Source organism: Mirounga angustirostris, unplaced genomic scaffold (assembly GCF_029215605.1).
Source record: "Mirounga angustirostris isolate CCGP_5_RB_7025 unplaced genomic scaffold, mMirAng1.0.hap1 SCAF_5, whole genome shotgun sequence".
NCBI lineage: Eukaryota > Metazoa > Chordata > Mammalia > Carnivora > Phocidae > Mirounga > Mirounga angustirostris.
The window spans coordinates 126,199,136-126,205,039 of NW_026991713.1; positions in this window are offsets into that span (position 1 = coordinate 126,199,136).

A 5,904-nucleotide genomic window follows, 5' to 3' on the forward strand; every position below is an offset into this window, starting at 1 on the left:
GTTTCTTACACACAGATCTGGAGGCATCTTGCCAATGTCCTATTTATCCAAGCTGTGTTGGCTTTTTCTGCAGTGCTGTTTAATTTTCCTCCTATCTTACTTTATACATGTTGGCTTTTGGCTGTGGTATGCGTCCTCACACCCCCACCCCCTATTCTGTGCCAGAGCAGTGAGAAGGGCCTCCCGCGGAGCTGCAGAGATGCCGGGTAAGGGAATGGCGGGTGAGGGAATGGCCAGGTTGGAGGGCAGCCAGCCCAGGCAGTGGGAGTGGCCAGAATCCAGAGAAGACTCATATTTTCCTGAGCCCTCCCTCCTCTCCCTACTGTGTGCTCACACTTTGTGTCCACTAACATTTACTGAGCTCCCACTGTGTGTGCTAGTCAGCATGAAGAAGATAAAACGGGACTAGAACAGGGTCCCCATTCTTGAGCTTATACTCTTGGGAAGACTCTGCCAGTAAACAAGCATCCCCCACACGCAAGAAGCCTCCCATATATTGACCTTGACAAAGGTGGATATGGAAAGTGTAGGAGCTATGAAAAAAAATATATTTTTTTCTATGTCTGAAGCAAGTTCAAATTCAGGTGTCACAAGGAAGCACCATGGTCTTGTCTGTGTCCCCATATGAACACAATTATAGGCTCCCACACACTATATTTTAAAGATTTTATTTAGGGGCGCCTGGGTGGCTCAGTCGTTAAGCGTCTGCCTTCAGCTCAGGTCATGATCCCAGGGTCCTGGGATTGAGCCCCACATCGGGCTCCCTGCTGGGCCAGGAGCCTGCTTCTCCCTCTCCCACTACCCCTGCTTGGGTTCCCTCTCTAGCTGTCTCTCTCTCTGTGTCAAATAAATAAAATAAAATCTTAAAAAAAAGATTTTATTTGAGAGTGCGCGTGCCAAGGAGTGGGGAGGGGCAGGGGGAGAGGCAGGCTCCCTGAGGAGCAGGGAACCTGATTCGGGGCTCCATCCCAGGACTCTAGGATCGTGACCTGAGCCAAAGGCAGCCGCTTAACCCCTTAACCCCTTTCCATGCACGGGGTTCGCAGTAAGAAGATTGGTGACATTAGGCTTTTGCAACTCGGATTAGCTCCTTTTTGCTAAGATATTTTAATCTTTAGTATTGAGTGGTCGAGCAGCTTAAATAAACTACATTCAAGCCCTTGCCTCTGTCTACACAGCCCCTCCAGGGAGCGTGCAGTTGCTGCCCTTTCTGTCCTGGAAACGATGCGAGATGCTGCCACCTAGTGTGCATTAGCAGGACTTTTAAAACTTTTTAATTAGAATTGTAATTCATTAATTATATTATTATTATTATCATTTCCTCTGTTGGACTTAAGAATTTTTTTTCAGTACCCTAATCTTCTGTTCTTGGTCTCAGGTGAACCAGTGTAAACCCACCCCCCCACCCCATCCCCCCACTCCCACCCCATCCCACCCCCCATTTGATATGCCGGCTTCTCGGGCTCCAGGGCCGCCTCTTCCTGTGGCGCAGCAGGTCACTGAGCCGCCTGACCATCAGTTTTCCTCCTCCGGGAAATGGGCAAACCCTACGCCGCCTGTTTTGTGAGGCTCACAGCTCCACCCATTCGTTCAGCCAGCCAGCAGTCCGCAGAGCAAGCGGCTGCCTTCGAGCTCCGGATCCCCAGGTGAGTGAGGAAGTGGGGGCGCTGCAGCTACGGAGCCGGGCATATGTAGATATAAACAGAGAGAGAGAGAGAGAGAGAGACCCGCTGTCTCCCCGCAGGGCCGTGCGCGTGCCTTCCGGCTGCCACCTGCGGGAATCTCCTGACTGCTCATGACCCCGCTCAATTACCCTGCCTACCAGGCCGCTCGTCACAGCCACGCTCCGCTCCTGCTCTAAGCAGAGGGGTCCCACGTGTGTCATGCTCTGTCATGCACGAAGAGGTGGTACGTGTGTCTGCGTCCCTTGACACAGGGCAAACGTCTTGAAGACATCGGCAGCAGTCTGAACTAAAGGCAGTTTTGCTGATTTGGAGTAAGTGAACAGCACGGGAGAAAGCGCTCTGTAAACGGTAAAATGCCATAGAAACCTAAGTCAGTGGACGATTTGAAAATGTCTTTGTAAAATGCAAATGGATTTAGAATATAAAATATTCGTTTGTTTCCCTGCACGCTCTTTTTGATTTTAGCCCACTTTCTATACCAACAAAGGATTACTTCTACCCTTTTAACCAGGGGTTACTACATGGGGAAATAGTCCTTACTGAGTAGTCTGAAGTAGTAGTAGTACCGAAATAGTCTCCTTACTGAGAAAGAGATTTGAACCGGTCCCTATAGAGACTTTACACAAAAGCAAGCCTGGGGGCGCCTGGGTGGCTCAGTCGGTTAAAGGTGGGACTCTTGGTTTTGGCTCAGGTCTTGATCTCAGGGCCGTGAGATGGAGCCCTGTGTTGGGCTCAGCACTCAGCAGGGAGTCTGCTGGAGATTCTCTCTCCCCCTCCCTCTGCCCCTCCTCCACGCTCGCGCGCGCTCTCTCTCTCTCTCAAATAAAATAAGTAAATAAAATCTTAAAAAAAAAAAAAAAAAAAAAGCGAGCCTGACCTTCCCTGTAGAGCTTCAAGAGGCTTCAGTGAAGTGACTCCAACTGGGGGAAAACCTTGCCAGGAAATGGAAGGGACCTGGCCTTGGCTCAGATACTTGGTTCTGCCTGGGGCTCTGCCTCTCACTGAGGCAGAATTTCATTAACCTTCTCAGCAGAACAAAGGAGCCTCAAAATCATTTCTGAAGTCCCTTCTGGTCCTCAGGTTCTTAGATTCAGATCTTGGCTCTGTAGCCTCATTAGTCAGAGTTTCTTAATTGATTTGGGAAATCAATTTCCTTGCCTATAAATTAGAGCTGGTCTAACTCATTGGAAAATTGTGGGCAGTGCAGAGAAATATGAATGTGAATTGCCCATGCAATTTAAAATCTAATAAATGCAGGGAAGAATGGAGGAGCACAGTGTTGCCAGAGGAAAGTCAAAAGGGATGGCTCCCTAACAGTGGCTGTTTTCTCTTTCGGGAAGATGAATTAGGTAGATGATACCTGAAACCTTTTTTCTTTGGAATGATAAACAGATATACATAATCTACGACATCAGAAACCGTGTCTCTTGTTCTCTAAGAAAGAATGTCTTCCTCCTTCTGTTGTCTCCTATCAGACTCTTCTGCCCTTCCTATGCAACAGTCCCAGACTCAAAGGTAGTCAAGCTCAAGGCCTTCTTCTGCCTGTGCTTTTGGTTGCTAATAAAAATTGCTTTATATGAAATAATTTGCAAGTGGTGGGAAAATATTACATTAAAAGACCAAAATACTCTTAAATAATACTACATGCTTAAAAAACACTGAACAGTGATCACAAAATCTTAAAAGTCCCTGATAGCTTCAATGGCAAGTTTTATCAGATAGTTAAAAAATAATTCCAATTTTACAGAAACTATGCCTGAGCACAGCAAAGGATAAGACTGTTGAATCTCAGATCTGTACCTCTGAAACAAATAATGCAATATATGTTAAGAAAGAAAAAAAAAAGAAGAAGAAGAAGGTAGCAGGAGGGGAAGAAAGAAGCGGGGGAAATCGGAGGGGTAGACGAACCATGAGAGACGATGGACTCTGAAAAACAAACTGAGGGTTCTAGAGGGGAGGGGGGTGGGAGGATGGGTTAGCCTGGTGGTGGGTATTGAGGAGGGCACATTCTGCATGGAGCACTGGGTGTTATGCACAAACAATGAATCATGGAACACTTCATCTAAAACTAATGATGTAATGTATGGGGATTAACATAAGAATAAAAAAAAAGTTAAAAAAAAAATCTATATTAGAAAACCTGAAACCAAACCAAACAAAAATCTGGCCACAGAAATCATTATTAATGGTGAAAATATTGCTTTTGAGATAAGTAACGATCAAAGGGCTGTCACAACCTCTAGTCATCTTTGTACTGGAGGTCTTAGAAAGTACAGTAAGGCAAGAAAAATAAACAGAAGTATAAGGATAATAAAGGAAGAATTGAAATGGTTATTTACAGAAATTGTGATTGTATATATGGGGAATCCGAAAGAGTATGAAAAGTTTACTAGATTTAATAAAAAGTTGTCAAAATTGTAGATGTAATATTAATATACAAAAACATTATATTTTTATATACTGGCAAGAAAAATTTAGAAAACAAAATGAAAGAGATGTTATTTATTTTTGCTGTGAACCTAAAGCTGCTCTAAAAAATAAAATTTGTCGGGGCGCCTGGGTGGCTCAGTCGTTAGGCGTCTGCCTTCTGCTCGGGTCATGATCCCAGGGTCCTGGGATCGAGCCCCGCATAGGGCTCCCTGCTCTGCGGGAAGCCTGCTTCTCCCTCTCCTACTTCCCCTGCTTGTGTTCCCTCTCTCGCTGTGTCTCTCTCTGTCAAATAAATAAATAAAATCTTAAAAAAAGTAAAAATAAAATTTGTTAATTTTTAGAAGTTGCTATTTAGAATAGCACTATGTATATATTGCTATATATACATTTTTATATATATGTAAAGTTGCTCTTTAGAATAGCACTATATATATATTGCTACATGTATATAGCAATATATAGATATTTTGTACATATAAAAAGTTGCTATTTAGAATAGTTATATATATATATATGGTAATCTCTACACCCAACCTGGGGCTCGAACTCACAACCCTGAGATCAAGAGTCAGGCACCCCTAGAATAGCAGAAACATTTAAAAAATTCTAAGTATTTATTGAAAAATATTAAAGAAGTTAAATCAATGGAGAAAATACTATGCTCATGGATTAGAAGATACTCTTTCCAAACTGATTTATATTCTCAAAGCAATTTCAGTAGGTTTTTGTGTGTGTGCGCAGGCACACGGGTGTGTTTGTATAATTCAATATAAGCAGATTCTAAATTTATATGGAAGTATAAAGGGCCAAGTATAACGAAGGAGAAGAGATCAGCCTAAGAAGGCTAGCCCTACCAGATATCAAGACATAGTATAAACTAGACAATTGCCCCTTCAAACACGGGTTTGAACTGTGCAGGTTCACTTATATGTGGATTTTTTTTTCGGTAAATACAGGGCAGAGCTATAAATGTATTTTCTCTTCCTAATGATTTTCTTAATGGCATTTTCTTTCCTCTAGTTGGCTTTATTATAAGTACACAGTACACAATACATTTCATGCAAAATATGTGTTAATTGACTGATTATGTGATCAGTAAGGCTTCCAGCCAACAGTAGGCTATTAATAGTTACGTTTTGGGGGGAAAAAGCTATACGTGGATTTTTGACCATGCCCCTAATCCCTGCATTGTTCAAAAGTCAAATGTAGTAAGATTGTGTGGTATGGATATAGAAATAAAAAAAAAAAAATAGAACAAGAGAACACAATAGTGTCCAAAAAACAAATCTGCACAGATATTGTTGTTGGTTATACAACATAGCTGATATTACAGATCTGGAGGGAGGAGGATTGACATTTTAATAAATGTTGCTGAAACAATCATTTATCCAGGCGGGAAAAATGAAATTGGATTCTATATCATACCATACACAAAAATCAATTCCAGGTGGATTAAAGAACCTAAATATGAAAGCAAAAGTTGAAAGCATTTAGAAAGGAATATTTTCCAGGCTTTGGAATAGTGACACATTTCTTTTTTTTTTTTTTTAAAGATTTTATTTATTTATTTATTGGAGAGCGAGCGAGAGAGAAACAGCATGAGAGAGGAGAGGGTCAGAGGGAGAAGCAGGCTCCCCACTGAGCCGGGAGCCGGATGTGGGACTCGATCCCAGGACCCTGGGATCATGACCTGAGCCGAAGGCAGTAGCTTAACCAACTGAGCCACCCAGGCGCCCTAGTGACACATTTCTTAAGACAAAAATCATAAGGAAGGTATTAGCAATATAAT